Raw genomic sequence first — 26,122 nt, 5'->3', positions numbered from 1 at the left:
TTAACTTTTTCCTCTGTAGTGGTAATATAGAAGAAAAGATATCTGCTTATTCATTAATGTATTTATTCATTCAGAAAATATATGGGTTGTGACCGTGCTTCATATAAATATCTGGTAGACGTCCACATAGGTATCCAGTGCCTTCCCTAGTAGGAGGAGAAGTTCCCAGTGTCCCAGAGTGAAATTTGTACCAAAAATGATGACCACATTTTCAGTTGAGTTTACTGGAAACAAAACACAACAAAATATTGATAATATGCTGAGCCTAGTTCAGTAAATTAAGTCTATCTTGAGATTTTTAGCCTATTTCAGGAAATTAACACCTTTTATAAAATCTTTCAATGGGAAAAGGCATTCCAAGTTCTAGACAAATGACTGAATTTAATTTTGGAATACAACTTAGTTGTAAATTAGAATCTGTTTTAAGAGATAGACCACCAGGATCATCATGTTATAGGAGGGATAATAAAAGATGCAAATGATGTTTTTCTGCTTTAATATCCTAGAATCCATGTTAAGTAAATTGAGAGCAGTGTTTGAGTAAATCACTAAAAGAACATGCAAAAAACATTTTGAAAAACAAGCGTCATTTGTTATGCCTTTAGGGAATGATTCCTCAATCCCACACTTATAAATAACTCTCAGCAACATCAGCAGGAATTAAGCGTGTCTCTGGAGAAGCACATAAGCAATCTGAGGTGACAGGACCCTAGCTGGGTCTTGCTGTTAGGAGTCATGCTAAAGCGAAGTGTCAGGCAGTGCAGCAGAGGTAAGAATGCTGGGTAAGAACTGCACACAGTGCGTCTGCTGAGAGCTATTAGTATGGTTTCTTGGAGAAGTGGTCATAGGAGTGAGAAGGGTACGGAAGGAAAAAGGAACTGAGAAAGATGAAAGTAGAGCAGAGGTGGTCAAAACAGGTTCCACTGTACACGAAGAGGCACTTGCATTTGGCTGCAGAGAATTTCTTGATCTCTCCATTTATTTCTGCTCACTTTGCCTTTGGGATAGTCTTTTAATAAAAACAGAGGAGCTGTGAAGCCACTCTCTTTGTTTGGCGAGGACTCTTGGTGGTCCTAATCATTTTTGACCTATTATGTATCAAGGGAAAGATGGGTCCATTATTGTATGCTGAGGGAATACAAGACATAGATGGGAATTGCTAAATTAATACTGTAAACCTTACCTGCTATGGAAGTCCAGAGCAAATTGCCACCTAAGCAAGCTTCACTCTGCAAGTGGAACTTAGCTCAATTTTGAAGAAAGTCTTTTATTTAGACTACAGGGTAAGAGAGTGTACCATGGAGATTAATACTGAGTAACAGTCTCAAGGCACAATATGTAGGCCAATTTTACATAAGCTAGTCATTTTGGTGTAACAAATGAATTCTTCTGGACAAGAAACTGGTATTTCTTGTGTTGGAGTAGAGTTGGCTACTTTTAGCTTCTCCAAATTCCGTTGTCCTCCTAGTCTTAGTGGCTTACCCTCTGCAATTATAAAGGTAGGTTAGCAAGTGAATGGATTTTCATGCATTTATTTATTAATTCATTTAGTTCGGACTATGTGGTGGTCTGTTTTATGTGTATTATTTTGACTAAGCTAATCCCCATTTATTCGATCAAACACTAATCTTGGTGTTGCTCTGAAGGTATTTTGTAAATGGATTTAAGTTTATAATGAGTTAACAGTAACTAAGACCATCCTAGATAATTTGGGCAGGCCTAATTCAATTAGCTGAAAAGGCTTAAGAGCAGAACTATGGCTTCCCAGAGGATGAAGAAATTCTGCCTCCAGATAGCAGCTTACGTCTGTGCCTGAGAATTCCAGCCTACCCTTCGTAATGGCCAATTTCAGAATTCCAACTTACTCAGCCAGCTCTACTATCATGTAAAAACAATTCCTTGCAATAAATCTTTAATATATATCTCATACTGGTTCTATTCTGGTTTTTTTTTTGGCACCCTGACTGACATAAGATGCCATAACAAATAGATTTGAGGGGGAAGGTGTAATGGGAATGTTTTAGTAGGAAATGTTTTAGTTAGGAAGATGTTATATAGAAAGGGGATTAATAAACAATGACTAAATCTAGTGATAGTGCATAGGTGAAGTGTGTATTAGAGGTAACCTGACTGAAATGTTGAACTAATTCAGTGAGAAGTTGGAGACTGTTTTATAGGACTGGACATGGAGTATGGATTCCTGCTGAAATAAGGGACCTGAGGAATCAGAGTAACAATTGAAGGTAAAGTCTATTGAAAAAAATCTGATGATTGAGAATTTAACATGGAGATGCCAAATTCAAATGCACCCAGGGTAGGGCTGTTGGTAGCAGATGTTTTGAAGCCAGGTGGAGATGTGATCAAGGCTAGAGCAGATGAGAGGTAGAAAGAGCTACTGAGGATGGATGTTGTTCCAGGAAGATTCAGATTGGCTTAAAGAGCCCAGGGCTGGATGAGATTCGAAGTACTAAGACAGCTTAGGATGCTATAGCAATATGTCATAATTGAAATAACATATGGCTCAATTAAGGCAGTGTTGAGAATGAAAAAGAATGGGATAGAGGGAAATGACATAAAAAAAATAAAAAAGTCATTTGCAGGAGAATTATAAGAATAGAAGGAAAATGAAGCAATGTGCTTCCCAAATTATGAAGTGCTTAACGTGTGAGACCAAATATGCACAGATACACACCTCTATATGACTCTTAGCAGAGCAGTGATCTTCAGTGACTCAAATATTCTAATATCACTTCCCTGCAACAAAACTGAAAACATTAAGCTTTGAGCAATGAATTTAGACTGATTTATTTCATTTTTCTTTTCTTTTTTCTACCTTTTCTCTTTTTTTATTGAGTTTTTAAATTTAATCCCTACATTTTTTTTCTTTATCAGTGACCTGTTTCCAGTTCTACACTAAGTAATAAGTGCTTTAGTATATGGCCGTAGTTCAAGATATCATGGTCTGTTTTTATTGTAAATAAAAGTAGATCTTCCAAACATTGAGTGCCAAGATTTCTTTTTCTCTCAGCTTTTGACGGTCTGAAGTTTCATTTCCTGTATGTGGCCACAAGGTTTTGCCCCTGAAACTGTAATGAATTTAATGAGAAAATGAGAATATAGTCATGTTATCGCTGGAAAATACCTGTAGTTCTCATTTTAAATCAGTTCTTCCAGCTTTTCAAAGAGATATGTTCAAAGTAGACAAATGATGTTCAGTGTGGCACAGGTATAAGAGTGAATGCTGCCTTATAAATCAAGAATTCTTACAAAATTACCTTTAACCCCAGTGGTCCTAGGAAGCTACCTCCCTGAGTGAATTATTGCACAGTACTTAATTGATCTATGATTTCCAGAAGCCCTCAAGCTTAGCTTAATGGTAAAAGTTTCAGGCCAGCCCAAGTGAGTTAAGAGTTACATTTTAGACCGTTGGCAACCTCAGGCACCTTAGGTTGCTCAGAAGTAGCTGCATCTAAATGAATTCACTTGTTAGGGTCTTGGAACAGCTGTCACAGAGGCCAGGAATTGAAATGAACAAACTTGGTAGATTTAAAATAAGAATATGATTTACCAGCAAGGACTGCATAAAAACTGTACCCAGAAAAGAAGAAAGAAGAAAACATTTCTTGTGGCCTCCATATTAGTTGCAGTGCTTATTAAAATTAAAGATTAATATAAACCAAAGAGAGAGAACATCAGTGATACTCATTATAAAGATGAAACAGCGTATCTAAAATCCTTTCTCAGAAAAATCTTGTTTTAATTTGATGAGCAGAACATATAATCTTATTTGTTATCAGCATTAACAAAGCATTTGCAGTATGCCAAACTATATAATTATGTTGACTTATAATCATTAACAGAAAAACATATCATAAAGAATTACTGATGAATACTATATGGGAATAATGAGGAAATTGATCTATTTCTTCATTTTGGAACATAATTAAAATTTATAACTGAAAGTATTATGCTTTGTACTAGATATTTGGTATATGTTAGATTTGACATTTTAAATTAATGAAAAGTATGATTATTTAGTAGATGGTATTGGAAAGCTAATTTTCTCAAAAGTAAATTCAATAATTTCCTCATGATATATCAAAAAAAATCCCAGATAAGTGATAGTTTATTTTAATGGTGCTATAGTATATGTGCTGCCGAAGCGAGCACTTAATGGCGCTATAAAATAGGAAGAAATAATGTCCATTTGATCTTGGTTGTGGGAAATCCTTTCAAAATGGTCATGATGATGTTTTAGGATATAATCCTTTTTTTTTTTTTTCCCTTTCCTGAATTTCATCCTTCTACTTTTTGGTTTTATGTCTAACTTTGTAAAGCGTCGTTTAGTATTAAATGTTAATGTAGGGGAGACAAGATGGTGGGAAAGTAGGAGGAGGCGCCGTTTCAACCTGTACCCTAAAGTGAGCTGATTACCTACCAAAGAACTCTGATCACCCATGAAAGCCTGAGATCAGAATTATACACGTCTGGATCTCTACGGGGGCAGAAGACGCCAGTGGGCAGGTAAAGTGGAGTGGGAACATCGGACTGATATCGGAAGATATACAAAAGGGAGAGGGAGCCACCAGAGGCAACCCATCGGAAAGTAATACCCCAATATGAGAGTGCCCTGTGTCTGGGGACTAGCATTAACTTGGAGTCTGGTTGAAAGCACTCAAAAAGAGCAAAGGATCGCGGGGTGGGGGGAAATTGTGGGAATCGGGGCTGTTAGAGACAGGGGTTAAGTCCCTGGACCCAGGACAGCCACCCCTGGCACTGAGCCAGAGAGAGTGCGGTGGAGAAACCAGGTCTTGGTCCCTGAGCCGCCAGTGCGCCTGAGAACGTGGGGGTCTGGCTCCCGTGAGGGACTGGACCCTCGCCAGCCGGCAGAACCGCGCTGTACTATCAGAACCTGAGACACGCACGCCCCATACCCTGCCCTGAGAGAGGTGCGTGCTGGTGCCAGCCAGGTGCTCTTGGACCCGGAAAGACCAGGCACTCCCAGCCTGGGCCAGTGGGAAAATCTCAGTGTGTGATCACTGCTTGGAACCTTTCTGGCGGTCTGGAGCTGCCCAGACAGCCACTACTGGTTTTAGGTACAAGCAGGAGTTCCTGTGTCCCCAGGGACCGTGACTCGGAAACTCCTCTGCCAGCGGCTGAGGGGGAACTTAATGTGCTCTGGAGACCCAGAGGGGAACAGACTGAGGCTTCTCTCTGAGAGGGAGGTCGGGGTGCAGTTTGCTTTCCTCTAAATCTCCAAAAACCATCAAAAGCTGTCAAGGCGAGAGAAAAGAAGTGAACAAACATAAAAACCTCCAGAGAACAAAAGCCTGAAAAACCGGTTTCCTCAGAGCCCATCCCCTTGAGTGGGGCAGGAGGACTTAACTCAAGGAACATTGTCTGAAAACCCACGCAGCAGGCCCCTCCCCCAGAAAACCAACCAAGAAGAAAAAAAAAAAGACAAGAGAACAACCACCACTACTTCATAGATACAACTTTTGTTTTGATTCGTTCCCACTATTCTGGTTCATTTTTTTTTTTTTTATATATAGATAATTTTTTAACCTACTTACCATCACAGTGAGATGTCCTGTATATCAAATTCCATAATAACCTTTTAACCTGAACTTTTGGATACATATACCCATGTATTTTTTTGCTTTTCTATTTTTAAATTTTTTTATCAATTTTAGTTTAGTTTAGTTTAGTTTATTCTTTTTCTTTTTTTTAAGATTTATTTATTTAACAGAGAGATCACAAATAGGCAGAGAGGCAGGCAGAGAGAGAGAGGGGGAAGCAGGCTCCCCGCTGAGCAGAGAGCCCAATGCGGGGCTCGATCCCAGGACCCTGAGATCATGACCTGAGCCGAAGGCAGAGGCTTTAACCCACTGAGCCACCCAGGCGCCCCTATTCTTTTTTTTTTTTTATTTTTATTTTTTAATATTCATATAGAGTTAAACTTCAAGGCAATCCCCTTCCCCCAACCAATGCTACCCCTACAGGTAAACCAATTTTTTATCCCCCCTTTGTCTTAGGAAAGTTGAGCCCTTTAACAAAGATCTCAAGATACATCCAGGAAGAATCAAAATAACCTTCCTCGCCCACACTGAGAATTTACAACCACTCTCCCATCTTTTTCTTCTGCAGTGTTTCTGTGTATTTGTGTTTGTCCTGATAGTATATAAATCTTATACTTGGGGTTCTTTTTGATGAGGTGGTTCTTCTTTTTTTTTTTTTCTTTTGTGTATATATATATATTTTTTTCTCTTGTCATATACTTTTATCAGTCTTTTTGTTTGTCTGGTTTTGTTTGTATACTTCATAAATCTTACCTTGGGGCCCATTTGGGCTGAGCCTTCTCTTTTATCTTCCCTTTTTTCCTCTCTCTCTGTCTCTCTCTCTTTTTTTTTTCTTTTTATTTTTTTTCTCTCATTTGGGTGGGGAATCCTGATTGCTCAGAACCGTTCCAGGGGGCACCTTGACTGCACCACGGTAGATATATAGAGCTACATCCGTTCAGCCATCTCTCACCAAAATGACTAGGAGGAGGAATCCCCAACAGAAGAAAAATACAGAGGATGGGCCTTCCGCAACAGAGCTAACGGCTATCGACATAGACAATATGTCGGAAAGAGAATTCAGGCTAACAATTATCCAGGCAATAGCTAGGTTGGAGAAAGCCATGGATGACCAAACGGAATTGATTAGGGCAGAACTGAAAGCCACCAGGGATGGTGTTCACAATGTTAGGGCAGAACTGAAAGCCACCAGGGATGATGTTCACAATGCTCTCAATGAGTTCCAATCTAACCTAAATTCTCTAAAAGCTAGGGTAACTGAGGCAGAAGATAGAATTAGTGATCTGGAGGACAAACAGATAGAAAGGATCAGGAGGAAGCCTGGAACAAACAGCTTAGAAGCCATGAAAACAGAATCAGGGAAATAAATGATGCCATGAAACGTTCCAACGTCAGAATTATTGGAATCCCTGAAGGGGAGGAGAAAGAAAGAAGTCTAGAAGATATAGTGGAACAAGTTCTTCATGAAAATTTTCCCAATCTCGTGAATGGAACCAGCGTTCACGTACTAGAGGCAGAACGGTCTCCCCCCAAGACTATAGATTCCAAAAAAAATCAAGGCACCTTATAGTAAGATTGAGAAATCATAATTGTAGATACAATCTCTTGAAAGCCGCTAGAACAAAGAAGCTCCTTATGTACAGAGGAAAGGCCATCAGAATAACGTCAGACCTGTCCACGGAAACCTGGAAAGCCAGAAAGGGCTGGCAAGAAATATTCAGGGTACTAAATGAGAAGAACATGCAGCCAAGAATACTTTATCCAGCAAGACTGACATTCAAAATAGATAGAGAGATAAAGAGTTTCTAAGACCGGCAAGGCTTAAAAGAGTTTGCGACCACCAAGCCGACACTGCAGGAAATATTAAGGGGGGGTTCTATAAAAGAGGAAAAATCCTAAGAAGAGCATTGAACAGAAATACAGAGACAATTTATAGAAAGAAAGACTTCAAAGGTAACACGATGTCAATAAAAACATATCTATCAATAATCACTCTCAATGTGAATGGCCTAAATGCGCCCATAAAACGACACAGGGTTGCAGATTGGATAAAACGATAGGATCCATCCATATGTTGTCTACAAGAGACCCATTTCGAACCTAAGGATACACCCAGACTGAAAGTGAAGGGATGGAGAAGCATCTTTCATGTCAATGGACCTCAAAAGAAGGCCGGGGTAGGGATTCTCATATCAGATAAATTAGATCTTAAACTAAAGACTGTAATCAGAGATACAGAAGGACACCACATAATTCTTAAAGAGACTATCCACCAAGATGATCTACCAATTGTAAATATCTATGCTTCCCAATATGGGAGGAGCCAATTACATAAGAAAACTATTAATCAAGATAAAGAGTCATATTGATATGAATACATTAATAGTAGGAGATCTTAACACGCCTCTCTCAGTAATAGATCATCGAAGCAGAAAATCAATAAAGAAACAAGAGCATTGAATGACACATTGGACCAGATAGACCTCATAGATATATACAGAACATTCCACCCTAAAACAACAGAATACTCATTCTTCTCAAGTGCACATGGAACCTTCTCCAGAATAGACCACATACTGGGTCACAGATCAGGACTCAACCAATACCAAAAGACTGAGATTATTCCCTGCATATTCTCAGATCACAGTGCTTTGAAACTGGAGATCAATCACAAGGAAAGGTTCAGAAGGAACTCAAACACCTGGAAGCTAAAGACCACATTGCTTAAGAATGCTTGGATCAACCAGGAGATCAAAGAACAACTTAATTCATGGAAACCAATGAGAATGAAGACACTTCAATCCAAAACCTATGGGTTACAGCAAAGGCAGTCCTAAGGGCGAAATACATAGCCATCCAAGCCTCCCTCAAAAAAATTGAAAAATTCAGTATACACCAGCTGTCTCTACACCTTAAAGAACTGGAGAATCAACAACAAATCAAACCAACTCCACACATAAGAAGGGAAATAATCAAGATTAGAGCAGAGATCAATGAGGTAGAAACTAGAGATACAGTATATCAAGGAAACTAGAAGCTGGTTTTTTGAAAGAATCAGTAAGATCGATAAAGCATTGGCCACACTAATCCAAAAGAAAAGAGAGAAAGCCCAAATTAATAAAATTATGACTGAAAAGGGAGAGATCACAACTAACACCAAGGAAGTAGAAACAATCATCAGAAGTTATTATCAACAATTATATGCCAATAAGCTAAGCAACCTAGATGAAATGGATGCATTCCTGGAAAACTATAAACTCCCAAAATTGAACCAGGAAGAAATTGACAACCTGAATTGACCAATATCTAGTAACGAGATTGAAGCAGTGATCAAAAACCTCCCAAAAAACAAGAGCCCAGGACCTGACGGATTCCCTGGGGAAATCTACCAAACTTTCAAAGAAGAAATAACACCTATTCTCCTGAAGCTGTTTCAAAAAATTGAAGCAGAAGGAAAACTTCCAGACTCTTTTTATGAAGCCAGCATTACCCTGATCCCCAAACCAGGACCCCACCATAAAGGAGAATTTCAGACCAATATCCCTGATGAATATGGATGCCAAGATTCTCAACAAGATCCTAGCAAACAGGATCCAACAGCACATTAAAAAGATTATCTACCATGACCAGGTGTGATACATCCTTGGGTTACAAGGATGGTTCAACATTCACAAATCAATCAATGTGATAGAACAAATCAATAAGAGAAGAACCACATGATCCTCTCAATTGATGCAGAAAAAGCATTTGACAAAATCCAGCATCCGTTCCTGATTAAAACGCTTCAAAGTATAGGGATAGAGGGAACATTCCTGAACTTCATAAAATCTATCTATGAAAAACCCACCGCAAATATCATCCTCAATGGGAAAAAGCTTGCAGCCTTCCCGCTGAGATCAGGAACACGACAAGAATGCCCACTCTCACCACTCTTGTTCAACATAGTATTAGAAGTCCTAGCAACAGCAATCAGACAACAAAGAGAAATAAAAGGTATCCAAATTGGCAATGAAGAAGTCAAACTCTCTCTCTTCACAGATGACATGATTCTTTATATGGAAAACCCAAAAGACTCCACCCCCAAACTACTAGAACTCATACAGCAATTCAGTAACGTGACAGGATGCAAAGTCAATATGCAGAAATCAGTGGCTTTCTTATACACTAACAATGAAAATACAGAAAGGGACATTAGAGAATCGATTCCATTTACTATAGCATCAAGAACCATAAGATACCTGGGAATAAACCTAACCAAAGAGGTAAAGGATCTGTACTTGAGGAACTACAGAACACTCATGAAAGAAACTGAAGAAGACACAAAAAGATGGAAGACCATTCCATCCTCTTGTATCAGAAGAATAAACATTGTTAAAATGTCTATACTGCCTAGAGCAATCTATACCTTTAATGCCATTCTCATAAAAATTCCACTGGTATTTTTCAAAGAGCTGGAGCAAATAATTCTAAAATTTGTAAGGAATCAGAAGAGTCCCTGAATCACTAAGGAAATGTTGAAAAATAAAAATAAAACTGGCGGCATCACATTACTTGATTTCAAGCTTTACTACAAAGCTGTGATCACCAAGACAGCGTGGTACTGGCATAAAAACAGAAACATCGACCAGTGGAACAGATTAGAGAGTCCAGATATGGACCCTCAACTCTATGGTCAAATAATCTTTGACAAAGCAGGAAAAAATATACAGTGGATAAAAGATAGTCTCTTCAATAAATGGTGCTGGAAAAATTGGATAGCTTTATGTAGAAGAATGAAACTCGACCATTCTCTTACTCCGTACACAAAGGTAAACTTGAAATGGATAAAAGACCTCAACGTGAGACAGCAATCCATCAGAATCCTAGAGGAGAACATAGGCAGTAACCTCTTCAATATCAGCCACAGCAACTTCTTTCAAGATATATCTCCAAAGTCAAAGGAAACAAAAGTGAAAATGAACTTTTGGGACTTCATCAAGATCAAAAGCTTCTGCACAGCAAAGGAAACAGTCAAGAAAACAAAGAGGCAACCCACAGAATGGGAGAAGATATTTGCAAATGACAGTACAGACAAAAGGTTGATATCCAGGATCTATAAAGAACTTCTCAAACTCAACACACACAAAACTGATAATCATATCAAAAAATGGGCAGAAGATATGAACAGACACTTCTCCAATGAAGACATACAAATGGCTATCAGACACATGAAAAAATGTTCATCATCACTAGCCATCAGGAAGATTCAAATTAAAACCACATTGAGATACCACCTTACACCAGTTAGAATGGCCAAAATTAGCAAGACAGGAAACAACATGTGCTGGAGAAGATGTGGAGAAAGGGGAACCCTCTTACACTGTTGGTGGGAATGCAAGTTGGTGCAGCCACTTTGGAGAACAGTGTGGAGATTCCTCAAGAAATTAAAAATAGAGCTTCACTATGACCCTGCAATTGCACTACTGGGTATTTACCCCAAAGATACAGATGTAGTGAAAAGAAGGGCCATCTGTACCCCAATGTTTATAGCAGCAATGGCCACGGTCGCCAAACTGTGGAAAGAACCAAGATGCCCTTCAACGGACGAATGGATAAGGATCCATTCGTATCCATAGTGTATATGGATCCACAATGGATAAGTGGTCCATATACACTATGGAGTATTATGCCTCCATCAGAAAGGATGAATACCCAACTTTTGTAGCAACATGGATGGGACTGGAAGAGATTATGCTGAGTGAAATAAGTCAAGCAGAGAGAGTCAATTATCATATGGTTTCACTTATTTGTGGAGCATAACAAATAACATGGAGGACATGGGGAGATGAAGAGGAGAAGGGAGTTGAGGGAAATTGGAAGGGGGAGGAGAACCATGAGAGACTGTGGACACTGAAAAACAACCTGAGGGCTTTGAAGGGGCGGGGGGTGGGAGGTTTGGGGAACCAGGTGGTGGGTATTGGGGAGGGCTCATATTGCATGGAGCACTGGGTGTGGTGCAAAAACTATGAATACTGTTACACTGAAAAGAAATTTTAAAAAAAAGTTAATGTAAACCATTCTATTTTTCATTTTCTTTGTGTGTGTGTTTTTTAAAATGGATATGCCTTTTCCATTTTCATTTAGAATTAAGTTGAAAAGTTGTATGTATTTTGTTCTATTTCTTTGGTGTTTTCTGTTTTTATTACAACCCTAATCAGTCTGAGATGTATGTTGCCATGATAAAGTACAAAATAATTTTCCTTATTCATTTATTACCTAGAGATTTAAGCTGATAGCTCTTGTTGGCTAGTCATGTGCTATGTTTTGGGGATAAAGTGAAGTATATAAGACATAGTCCATGCCTTTAAATATTTTATTCCTTTAAGCACATCACCTAGTAGCAAAGAAGAAATCTGCAGAAAGTATGTGAGAGAGCACTGGCCATTAGGAGGTGGAAAAAGGTCAGCGGGGTGTGTGAAAAGAATATGAAGAAAATCACAGTATAGTAGTAAAAAAAGATACTCAAAAGCCAGATCACACAGAGCTTCATGAGAGACACTAAGAGACTGGATTCAATTTAACTAAGTGCAAAAAGTTACTGAAGGATGCTGTAGCAGGGATGGAGCATCCTACAATTTTGCATCATCCCGAGTCTCTGAGTAAGTTTGTAACTAAAATATCACATCCCAGCTGCAATCAGGAATGCCTATATTGGATTGCTCTGTGTTGGGAAATAATACTTACTCTGTTAAACCACTGAAGCTAGGGGGTGGTTATTAACAGCAGCAAGCAGTTTCCTGTTTATAAATAGTGAAGATAGAAGATTTCCATTGTTGAAGTACTTGTCATTTATTCAGCATTCAAAATATAATTGGTGACTTCTTCTTCTTTTTTTTTTTTTTAAGATTTTCATTTGAGAGAGAAAACACAAGCAGGGGGAGGGTAGAGAGAGACAGACAAGCAGACTTCCCACTAAGCAGGGAACTCAGCACCATCTCCACCCCAGGACCCTGACATCATGGTTTGAGAGCCAAAGGCAGATGTTTAACCAACTGAACCACCTAGGCACCCCAAAATATAACAGGTGATTTCAAAATAAAAATCCATATGTTAAACCCTATGGTGATTATAATAATAAGATATTATCTGCAGTTAAAATATATGAAGAGATTTACAGAGACAGATGGGGGAAATATTAAAAAGAGAAAGGAGGTTGAACTGTAATATACCTTAATAAAAAAATTACTAGTTAAGACACCAGATTGTGAGTTTTCTCTCCTGTTGCATATTCTTCTCTGTTGTCCAGTATCCAGTTTCAGTCATGAATAGGATAACTTTAAAAGATTAAATGATGAAATGGGGGAAATCAACTTTAGAAGTTAAGTTGTTTTATATATATATATGGCATGCATGTGCGCACACACACACACGGTGAATGTTCGGTCTTACTGATTATACCCTAATATATATAACTACAAAAATGTTTAAGTGCAACAAGACTAAACTCTTACCTGTTATCACAGTGAGTTTAAATACATGAAATGGTAATGTTTTTCTCTCCATTAGATTGCTTTATTTTGGGAAGGTGCTTGTACTATAGATTGAAGTGTTGGTTGAATACAGAGTTTCTCTTTTTAGTATCTAATAATAAGTACTGTAAACAGAGAAGTCAATTGAGGTTGGCAGGTTGGGAGAGTAGGGTTGGAGTTTAGGCTATTATCCGCAGAAGCAAATTGTACAGGCAAAAACAATCAGCATAGATCAATTTAGCCTGTGGAGTTCGGTTTCTGGTAAAATACTGCTCTACATCCCACCTCCATTTACACTTGCCCCACAGGTTATTATTTATTATTGAACATTATTAAAAATTCTTAAGAGAAAGTAGTGTAATTCATTTGAAGTGATGCTACACTATTGTGCATGCAATATTCTCAAATTCTTGCAATTATTATTCTGACCTATAGGGTAAGGAGCTGTTATTCAAGTTACTTCTTCTGGTTACAACTTTAACAGATTTGTTTCTATTTATTAAAGTATTATGCTTATTTATAGTCATTAGGAAAAATAATTTTTTTTTTTTTAGTTAGGTGAGCTCTGAATCATTACCTCTTAATACTTTGTATGTCCTTTGTAAAATGAACTAAACATAGTGGTTAGCTTGATAGAATATGTAAAATTCTATGAACTATTTTGGGCTATTGAGGAAATTTTGTTGACTTTTTTCCAGAATTACCTTTCAGTAGTTAGAACACACTGGGAATCAACATTACATAATTATTTCTAGGTTATCTAGTTATTACAAGAGTGATACCATGATACTCACTTTGTATTGCAAGATGAACTGTGTACATACATAATACATTATTATTGTCAGCAACACCTGATATGTCGTTTAAATTTTGCTTAAAAATTAAAGAAATTGAGGAGTAAATAATAACTAGAAATTTATTGAATACTTTATCTGTGGTGTACCTTACATTAAATTAAGGGCAATGTGGTATACCTGTTAAGATGCAGTGTATAGTTGTCTTCCTAATCTTATAGTTGAGAAGACAAAAGTAATGTATGAAAAGTAACTAGAGAAAGAAGACAACACAGTTAATAAATCACATGGTAATTGAATACAGAAGTTCAGAGGAAGGTGAAGTGAGTAGAGGCTTTAATATGCAGAAGATTTTATTCAACAGTTTTAATGAGGTGACTGAGTAAAGCTTGGATAATTAAAATGCTCATTCTGGATTTGGAGAATATCAAGAACACATACATATAAGTTGGATGTAGTTTTGTGTGTTAAGGGAAACAAAGGATGGAGGAAACATTGGTTCTCAGTGAGAAAACAATTCAACTAAGGAGAGTGGGTAAGATTAGAGAAGGCTTTGAAAACTATGGAACAAATACGTAGGGGCCCCTGGGTGGCTCAGTTGTTAGGCGTCTGCCTTCAGCTCAGGTCACGATCCCAGGGTCCTGGGATTGAGCCCCGCATCAGGCTCCCTGCTCTGCAAGGAACCTGCTTCTCCCTCTCCCACTCCCCCTGCTTGTGTTCTTTCTCTTACTCTCTCTCTGTCAAGTAAATAAATAAAATCTTTAAAAAACCCACATATATACAAATCTTCATCATCTCCCTTTGGATCTTGTATCTATCACCTATTGATCTGTCCCAGTTCAGAAGCTCTTGAATCTCTAGGTCAGTAATGAAAATTCTTTTGCCAACTGAGAGTATTTGGGGTAACATTGGCAACCAATGATGGTTAAGTTTTGATTTCGGTATATTTTCCTTCTAAGAACACAGCCTCTCTACCCAAAACCTGGTGTTCTTAATCTTTTAAATAATTTATACAAGAGGGGTGCCTGGTTGGCGCAGTCAGTTAAGCTCTTGACTCCTGGTTTCCATTCAGGTCATGATCTTATGGTCATGGGATCAAGCCCCACCTCATGCTCTGCGATCAGCATGGAATCTGCTTGAGATTCTCTCTCCCTCTCCCTCTGTCCCTTCTGCTTGTGCTCTATCTCTTTCTCTTTAAGATAAATAAATTTTTATATAGAAGAATAGATGATTTTTCTTTGGGCATAAATGAACTGGTTAACTTATATATGGAAAATAGGCTATCATTAATTAACTATTATGTTTTAGACATGGGGCTGGGCACATCATGTGCTTTATTGTATAATTTTTCACAGCAGTGCCTGGAGTTAGATGTTTTTATCATTCAACATTAGTGATCAGGGACATTAGCAATACGTTATTAAGCATTTCCAGACCTCTGTAATTCCAAAGTCTATGCTTTCTTTTATACTCAAGCTGCCACATCAGATCATCCTTGGTTAGATATATTAGATATGCTCCTCTTTGTTTCACCTCTTTCTAAAATAATATGCACCCTCTACTCTCCTTTTTCTCAAAGCTGAGATGGGCATGTTGATACCAGGTGCCACTGTAACTTAGCTGACAGTTGATGGAACCAAAGGCAAGCACCTGATCTAGGTTGAGTCAGTTTCTCTCACTATAGACATTTGAACTAAGCCACACAGTGATAAATTGAGCAGATATTGGTAATTGGATCTATAAATGGTGAGGTTAAAGCCAGAATCACCGCTATGAAGAATCATGGTATGAATCCTAGTTCATTTTTATCTCTTTTTAAGCAGTTTAGTTTTTCTTAGTGGAAACTTACAAGTTTTGTTGTCATTTTTATTTATTGTTGTTGACAGCAAATATCTCAATGTGCCACTTGATTTAGGTATGCAAAAATGATACATTCTTCCATTTTATTTATTAAAACTCTAGTAATTTTCAATGTGAGTAGAAATATAAGGAACTTATGCATAACTAAAAGAAATTGATCCAATCTGTCATAAATAAATGAATCCTTTCTTCTTCATGAAGGAGCACTAATAGTAAAATAATTTAAACCAAAGTTTTTGCTTTCCTTATGTCACTAGAAAAGTGATTATTCCCAAGATTCTTATAGACAACTATCATATGGGAATATTGTATAAGATTCATCACATTTATAAACAGTGAATCTAATACATTTGAGTAATAATTTAACAATAATGGTATGAAACCATTACTAGTTTGGGTGCTTTGCATGTAATAAATTATTTCTTTAGTATTAATATGAAATGTGACAGCAATTACTGAAAATGTTTCTATGCAATAAAAGTCTGATTATAAATAACAGCATATCTAGAAGGGATCAATGGATTTTTCATTCTATGTGGCAATATCTTAAGGCTAGAAATTTTTGGAAAATTGACACAATCTGTTTTTCCAATACTTTATTTATATATTTCCCTTCAAAAATATTTCATGCAAGGGTAGACTAGATATAGAAAAAAATTAATGCTTGGATGATACAAGTATTATTCTATAGATGTTTGTAGATAACTACTGGTCCTATTTGGCCATACAGAAAGGGGGCACTTTTCTGTTCCCCTGTAAGCAGAGTTAGACCATATTTGAAGTGACAAGAAAATGACAGCTGATAAGAGGAGGGGTTGTAAAGAACAACTGTCACAGTTCTTTGATTCTAGTGAACTAAATTCTTTAAACCACTATTTGTTCATTTAACAAATATTTATTGGGTATTCCTTTTGTGTCCCAGGTATTTTTCTAGGTGTTCAGAACACATCAGTGAACCAAACAGACAAATATCCCTGCTCTTGCTGAGCTTAGGCTTTTTCATATGTCCATTTTTCTACACCTAATTAAAATGTATCACAAATGCTTGGCAGCTTTCACCAGTAATGTGCAAAATTTGATGTGTATTTATGCCTCTTCTTTGTATCTACTTACTCATTCAATTTGCTTGTTCTCTCAAACGTTAAGAGCAGAGTGCTTGTAAATCCTTACATTTTTCAGTGCAAGATCACTTACAGACCCATGGCAGTGCCACTCAGAGAACGGATGTAACTGTCATAAAAGTGCTGACCCCTCTAGGGTACCATTTTTTTGCAAGATAATCTAGTTGTAAAGCGGGCAATTCATAGACATTAATTTACATATCTTTTGGGGGAACTGTGAGAAAATCATGGATGTATTCAGAATTTCGTTTGTACATGGTACTTCATCAGGAAGATGAGAAATAGAGAGTTCAGGGATAGATAAATGTGAGGTTATTGCCAAATCCACATAAAATCTCAATCTAGAGATCTCCACAAGATTGTTGACTCTATAAAGAAAGACTTGGGAAGACACACACTTAGAGGGATAGGAAATTATACCATGAGCTAAAATAATGTCATTGAGCCAATGTTTAAATTTAAAGAAGTCAAAAGAATCTGAGAAAGTAAATAAGAATATAGCTTCATATCATTATGCAGAAGGTTTCCTGGGTACGCTCTTAGAGGATTTAAAAGAAATGCATAGCACAGGAACAGTTGTCTAGAGGTGATGCAGTTAGTGGTGGCACTGGGAAGTCAAACAAAGGGAATCAGGTATTGCTTCACCTGGCTAGAGACACCATAGGGAAACAAATGTCTCAACTTTCTGTTGCTGTAATAAACTACAGAGAGTTCCTGAAAGCCATTTTTAGTTCCAAGAGAAGAGCTTCTAGGTTCTGCCACCAGACAACTACATAGCCATTGCCAGCAATCAGCTACAAGAATCCATAGCCATCAAGACGCATTGTTATTAAGGAAAATTTTATGGAAGTTGTAATTAACATCCAAAAAGTACTTGCAGTATAGTATCAAGTGAAAATGAAGGGTGCAAATCCTTCTATATAATACAATATCAAGAAATATGTATTTTATATATGTCCATATATAGAACATAAAAGGAATACATATTTTCTTCAATGAACATGATTTAAATCTATAATCATGAAAGAGTGTTTTCTGTAATTCAGTCTGATTACTATTAACTTTTTTTTTTTTTTTTTTTTAAATATTTTATTTATTTATCTGACAGACAGAGGTCACAAGTAGGCAGAGAGGCAGGCAGAGAGAGAGAAGGAGGAAGCAGGCTCCCCGCGGAGCAGAGAACCCGATGCGGGACTCGATCCCAGGACCCCGGGATCATGACCTGAGCCGAAGGCAGCGGCTTAACCCACTGAGCCACCCAGGCGTCCCTGATTACTATTAACTTTTATGTAGTACACACTCTGTTTTTGATTTAAGTCCATCTCTGTGTCCATCTGAAAGAGTTTTACAGTTTGGAGACTTTTTTTTTCTTTGCACCAAAGTGGATTTACTAAAATATTAACATAGGAGTGAGTGAGGAGTGAATGATAATTTCAAAGTCCTGTATTCTTTACTTTTGTACCCATCAAAGGGTATAATGGGGGAAAGGAAGCATAAGTACTTCAAAGGTATTTTAAGAGTAGCTTAAAATACTCGTTATAGCAAGAAGAGTTACTGTGATTTGGGTCCCATTCTCATGAGAGCCAAAAAGAATCTATGGGGTTCATCACCATGTGCCTCCTTTGGGTGGAGGCTTGTTACAGAGACATCCACTGGAGCTGCTTAGGATTGTGTGAAATGAGAAAATACTGTGAGGGGAATTAGTGATTGTGCATATGGGGTGTCAGATTGACTTTCCTTCTAAGAAGCTTTCCTTCAGAAAGAAGAAGTAAGGGAAGACTGTAGGATCAAAGTCAAGTGATAAATAGGTAGAATGAGAGCTGCTAGAAACCTTTTCTTAAGGATTATGAATTTGATTTTTTCTTTTTTTTTTTTTTTTTTAGATTACTGACTCTTCTGTCCTTTAGAAGGGTTACCAGCCAAAACAGACAAGACACTGCATGGCTTTTTTTTTTTTTTCTTTCTTTTTTTCTGTACAGAACTCACATTCAGTTTCTTGCTAGTACTGATAGATACTGTTTGCTGTTTTAATAAAGAGTTCACCCCTCACAGTTTATATCCTCAAATGAAGTTGATGTGTGTATGCTGACCACCAAAAGGCTGAATCACAAAATGTGAGGGTAGGAAGGGTGAGGTCTAGACAATGTCAGTGATGGTAGCCAGGTGAAAGGGAAGTTGACTGTGTAATCTATCCTTTTAGAAAGCTAAGGAGCACTACCTGTCCAGAAGTGTCAGGTTAACTCTCCACAGGTATGAAACGGGGTGTCTTTTCATAGATTATTAGGACAGATTTGAGTGCCCACAAAAATCTACATTAGGCAATATGATCTGTCAATTGGTCAGTTTTAATCTAATAGTCACCATAAAGAAATACTGAATAAAATGAAAATGAAAAGTCAGCCATCAATACTAGCTTCCACATTTATTAAAACTGTAGTTCTTAGATTGAAATAGTTAACAGCCCGTAAGTCGTGAAATAAATTGAAATATTATGTGATAGATTGTTAATGCAAATCATCTAAGATAATATGTTCACTCAAATTAACATGGCAATCAATAAGATAACAGATATTGCAATCCAGTAAATATTGTATACACTCAGTAATTTATACATTTAAAAACATTTATTGAACTCCTACGTGTTAACTTCTGTGCAACCAGTTTACCTTTCATCTTAACCATAGGCTTTTCGCTGAAGCATTTGGCATATAATCAAGAGGCCTTATTGGTTTAAGTACTCATTAGCAAGACTGAGGCATTTCCTTAATTAAAAAAAAAAAGGAAGTTCATTCTATGAATCTACATGTGAAAACTCTGTGCCCATCATATTTGTGTCTATTATATATGAACACAAAAATCTGAGTGCTTTCATCAACAAACTGACAAATGCTAGAGAAATGAAAACAGCAACTTTGACAGTAACAGGGAGACTGCATTTTCATTATTCAAAGAGTATGCTAGTGTCATGATTTGAGAAGTAAGAGGGAGGTCCAATCACAATAAAAAACATTTAGCTGCTTCCTCATGCTTTGTCTAAGGGAATTGAGATGAATTTGTTTTGAATTTGCTTTGAATTGATTTCTCTCTCAATTCAAGATAGAAACATCATTTGTCATCCTGTTAGAATTACTTACTACTAATTTTAATTTTAAAGTTGCTGACTAGCTGATTTTAACTCTCTGTTCTGAGGTAAACCCTCTAAATTCTACATTTAAATATCATTTCTACCATCAACGTCATTGAGCATTGAAAGCTTGATCCAGCTCTCTAATCCTATCCAGCTCTGTTCTTATGTTAAAGAGCTTTTAAATTCTTTGCATTAATGCCATGTTTTTGACATTTATATCAGGTACAATAGATGAGCTTAAAATAAAACAAGTGATACTTACATGTGGGGTAGACAACCTCTTTCTGGCGAGGTTCTTATCTTTTCCAAAACCACAAAATTTATTGCCTATATTTTTTGTTTAAGAGAAAACTTGACCTTGTTTCATGCCACATATTCTTGACACTTAAGCTTGTAATACATGGGTTTCTTTTCTTTCTAATAACTGCTTTCTTTTGAAAAATTAGAAGAAACTCCCCTATGGCCATCTAATTTTTATCATTTTCTGTTATTTTTTGTTATTGTCAGAAAATATGTTCTCTAGGCCATTTCAAAAATTATATTCCTGTAGAAGGAGTTTTACTTCATATAGCCATGCTATAATTGTGTGTGTTCTCTGTAAAGTTGAAAGGAGAAACAAAATTATAGACTAACAAGACTAAAAATTAAAAAATCAAGCTTTATTTCAAGAGTAAAACAGTTAACACATTGAATTCTTACTTTAAATAGGTCATTACTTAAATTCATACAAGATGAAACTGAAGCTTATAGAAACTAAGTGACTGCTCCAGGTCATCCAGGAATTAGGTGACAGAGTTAGGAGTTGAACATATGTGTACTTACAGACCTTGCTATCATATCACTATACTATATTATTTTCAAGTGTTGCTTTAAATACTGACATTCCTGTCAATATGAAGCACAAGTGCTAGATAAATGAAAAGTTTTAAAAATGAAAGATAGCATTCATATGAATTCAGAAGTTGTTTAATAGCAAGTAAATAACCTTATACCATTCTGCTCTACTCAACCATTTTATCAAAGTTCTGAAAAAAGTTTGTATTATTATGTGTTGATTTTTTTTAAAGTAAATATATGGTTGATGACTTTGTAGTTTTTCTGTGGGAGATGTGTGTAAAGAATAAGTTTCCTGGTTATATAAAAAGATTTTTAGTTTGTAAATATTTCCAAAATTCCCTGAGATAGTAAGCCATTAATTTTTTGTTATTGATGTTATTTACATTTTGAATATTAAACATTTCCTGTTGTTTGAGAGCACATGCCTAATACTGAGGTATATTGGGGAAAAAAAAACCAGTTACAAAACATAAAATATAAGAATTCATTACATATTCTAAATGAGATATAAAAAAGGTGTTCTGTATACTAAAGTAATAGGGCATCAGTAGAACTATATAAATTCTGTTTACTGTTCTGTCATGTTTTTAAGCCAGAATAAGAGTAATGTGGACATAACCAACAATCTCCTTAAAGAAATACCAGCTTTCCAGTTAAGATCTCAAAGCTGTTTATTATGGATTGGATTGTGTCCCCCCAGAATTCAGTGTTGAAGGTCCTAACTCTCAATGCCTCAGAATGTAGTCTTATTTGGAAATAGGGTCTTTCTAGAGGTATTCAAGTTAGAATTAAGTCCTTAGGGTGGGCCTTATTCTGATATGACTAGTGTCTTTATAGAAAGGGGAAATTTGGAGATAGACACACAAACACAGGGCATAGTGTGTGAACCTGAAAATGGCCATCTACAAGCCTATGAGAATGGCCTGGAACAGATCCTTCCCTTGTGGCTCTCAGAAGGGCCAACTCTGTCAAAACTTGTTTCAAACTTTTAACCTCCAGAACTGTGAGACATTAAATTTCTATTGTTTAAGCCACCTAATTTGTGGTATTTTCTTATGTCAGCCCAAATAATTTAAAACACCCATATTATTTATTGGTACAATGGCCTGTCATTATTTATGTTACAAGATAGTTACTATTTCTCTCAAGTATTTTGTGAGATGACATTGTGGTTACTGTTGTAAAATGGAAAAAAGACAAAAAGAGTATCCAAATCAGTGAACACTGTAGAGTTCTTACATTCATTTTTATTCACATTCCTCACTTCTTGTATTACAGAATAGTAGTTGATATGTTTTTGTCACAAATTATGCCTGGTTTAAAAGGAAATAATGTAGGGCATCTGGGTGGCTCGGTTGGTTAAGTTTCTGACTTTGGCTCAGGTTATGGTCTCAGGTTCATGGAATGAGCCCCACTCTGGCTCCATGCCCAGCAGGGCGTCTGTTTGTCTCTCTTCCTTTCCCTCTCTCCCCATGCTCTCTTTCTCACTCTCTCAAATAAATAATTTTTTAAAAAAGAAAATAATTTGTTTGTATATGCATAAATTTGCACAATTTCTTCTTCTTTGGTTTTATGTATTAAGATTAATTCTAATAATTATTTTGTTCATAATACTGCTTAACTGTAAAACATTAAATGGTTTTTCTTTTAACCAATAATAATACTAGAGTCAATATAATTTTGATCCTTTGAATGTTCTCTGAAATGAGTTGCTTTCATTTTCTATTTTAACTCAGTCAAAATAGCCAAAGTGGGATTAAGAGGATACCGATTTTATTTTAATTGTTTGCTTTTCCCCTCTATCTCTTATAATTTAAACATATTAAAATTATAGGAACAATAGGAAAGAATAACTCATCAGGGGAATGAATTTAAAAACTGTTTTTACTATCACTTATAGTCCTGAACATATTATTATTATGGGGAATTACACTTTACTGCACTTTCAAACTGAAAACTAATTGTAACCACAGAGACTTTGGTGGTTATTTAGAAATAATCTTTTACAATGTACCTCTGTAAATATTATAAATAGTAACTTGAAGACTTTCTCATTGAAAAGGCCTAGAGAAAGAAGTTGTTAGATATGCATTAAAATTTCATTATTATCAAATGCTTCAGAATATATACATACACTATTAAATGATATAAAAATATTCAGAAAATATGAACTTGAACATATAAATGCACTTGAACTATCATCTATTCCCATCCTGACAAAAGGCACTCAGCAAATGGCAAAAAGACATTCAGTTTTTATTAGGTAAAACTTGCTCTGCAGCATTATCTTCTGAATTTAATATCTTATTCTGAGTGATAGCTTTCCTTTGTCATTCAAGTACAAAAAGCCTGTGGTAGTTGTCATGATGTCTGATTTACTGTCCATAGTATCTTCATGTATAGTTTTAATTAAACCTGGAAAGGTTCACTTCTACAACTGCCAGTGGCTCAGCATTTTCTGGCTGCAATCTTGGTTTCCAGCCTATAGTAGTGTCTCTTGCTATGTTAAACAGCTATTCAGTATGTGTAGTTGTTGGGCCTGACCTTTTCATCTTCTAGTGTTCAGATTAACAGAACATAGAGTGGCTGAGAGGTCTCACTGATGAAATCTTTGTGCTTAATTCTTAATTCAGAATATAGTGGTAATAATAGTTCTTAGCTTAAGCATAATCTATTTTAAAAGTTCTGTAATTGCTAAATTATAATAATCATAATCATGTGAGATGACTAGAAGGGAAGAGATCTGGAAATATACTTTTCTGTTTTAAAAGGATTATTTCATTCATTTCAGAGTATGCCTGCTGCTTGAAGCAATATACAGCTAGTATTTCAATTACACAATTTTTAAGACACTATCACTGCAATCACTTACTTGGAAATAATTAAGAACTTCCCATTCCATCACATTCTTCAGTATAATGGTGTATATACCAATCTTTTAGATCTACTGACAATTAGTAGCAGGATAGGAGGAAATTATTTGAACTTGGTTAATTGGCTTAACAAAATAGATGGAAAGGAGATATATTTATTTCTATTCATGAAACATATATATGAGTTATTATGTGCATTTAGTATACTTTTCGCTTGGTTTGGGTATCATCTCCCCTTCTACAAAAATGGCACTTTCATGACTTCATCACATTAAATAACCTTGTTTGGGGTCTAACTTGCTAAGTGTGGCTTTTAGCCCTGGAGCAGTTGACCCTCTGTTTCCTTCAGCTGCCCCTAGGAAGAACCAGAGTCTGAATGTTTCATCACTTTAACTCTTTGTATCACTCTGAAGAATGTACTCAAAAGTTTGAAATTATATGTTTATGTTAAGAGCTTTGAAAAGATTTTGAAGGTTAGTCTTTAAAATTTAGTCTTTAAGAAATTCCTAAGTATAATTTCATCCTAAGTACAATTTCTTAGAGCAGCAAATTTTGAGAAGATTGGAGTCTGAATACCATAATAACGTAGTTTGAGGAAGAGTGATGTCAGATATGTGTTAGTGAGTTTCCCTTAATATTATGAGCTGATTAAATTAGTATATGTAAATAAGTATTGATAAGCAATGAGTATAATTAAAAAATGTAAAGCAATAAGTAAACTTCAACTTTTACAATGCTGGTGCTTACAAGAGGTGCTCCTGAAAAATCATAGATTTTTGAAACTGAAAATAGACTTTAGAGATTATTTTAATCCCTGCATTTTCTAGATGATTTAACTGAAGCTGAGTTGTTAGGAGAATTGCTAGTGATCACAAAGATAGATAGTAACAGAACCAAGAATGTCACCCATTGTTTTGTTTCTCAGGGTTTTTTTCTACTCAGAAAGATCTAGTTTAAAATATCATGTCTATCATACAATGTTTTAGAGACCTTGCCTAAACCATACAGAACAGAGGTTTCCTCATCTGTAAAGGATAGAAAAGTGTGAGAAGGGTTGATAACTAGTTTTAAGTGCATGGTCACATGGTGTATATACTGAAGACTGATATCTATTATTACTATTGAAGATTATATAACTTTGGCAAATTTTCTTATCTGTATATAATTAAAGAAAAAAGAATGAACTAAGGACTTCTTGGACTCTCTCTGGATGAAGAGAATACATTTTTATATGGGGTTACTTCTGACTGTAGAGTGTAGGGCTTTCAGGGGCCCTGACTAAGTATTTGATTATTTAAAGGAAAAATTTTAATTCAACTTTCCTGCAGTCATTGGTATTAACTTGATGTAGAAAATCTGCAAAAATATTTCTTTTTTTAATTAGAGGAGCTTTAATGAGTAGGGGAAGTAAAGATTTGAGACTAGAATTTAACTTCTGGTAAAAAGGCAAAGAGGTAAATAGCTCTCTAAGCAAGAGACGACAGGATTTGGAGGCACAAGACATTGTCTCAAGTGAAGGAGAAAGATTCAAGGAGAGGAAGTACAACCAACAAGAAAATTCTGATTGGGTAATGGCTCAATAATTATAAGAACACATCTACCTAATATTAGATTTATCCTACTGAGGGATATCCAATACTGCCCTAGAAGGTAGAATTTGATGTTGCTTTGATCTTTTCTTTAACCAAAAATTATTATCAAAACTTTAGCTGCCCAGGAGTACCTGGATGGCTCTGTTAGTTGGTTGTCTGTCTTCAGCTACAGGTCATGATCCTGGAGTCCAGGATCAAGGCCCAATATGGCCCACATGGGGGGAGAGGGAAAAAAAAAAAAATCCCTGCTCAGTGGGGAGTCTGCTTCTCCCTTTCTCTCTGACCCTCCCTCCGCCTTGTGCCTGCTGTCTCTCTCACTTGCGCACTCTCTCTCTCTCTCTCAAATAAGTGAATAAAATCTTAAAAAAGAAACTTCAGGTGCACAGAGTTATCAAAAATAAAAATGACCCTGCCAATGATATTTTGATGCACTTTGAACATTCTGGGAAAACTGAAAGAATGATCCTAGGAGTAGTCATTCCAAAGATTGCAGTCTCTCCCCTTGGATTTTCTAAAACTTAATCTGGAAAAAGACAATAGTAGCCAACCAGGTGATTGACAAGGGACTGGCATAAGGACTATAGAATGCTCTTCACTGAATGTCATTGTTGCTATAGTTGAATAGTTTAACTGAGAAAGATGTCGCCCAGAACACTGTGTCCCATGTAGGATGGTCCTGCTCTATTCTGTAAAAACCTGTCCAGTGCAGATCTTGTCTAAGTCTGTGAATGGAATAGTTCTGTACTTAAAAAGAAGATCATATGCCCCTCCCCCCACTCTCTAAATAAATAAAATCTTTAAAAAAAAAAGATGATCACAAGCTCAGGGACT

The sequence above is a fragment of the Martes martes genome (genome assembly GCF_963455335.1).
Source record: "Martes martes genome assembly, chromosome: 4".
In the NCBI taxonomy this organism is placed as follows: Eukaryota; Metazoa; Chordata; class Mammalia; order Carnivora; family Mustelidae; genus Martes; species Martes martes.
The sequence above is the reverse complement of the archived record's forward strand: the minus strand, read 5'-3'. Positions refer to the sequence as shown.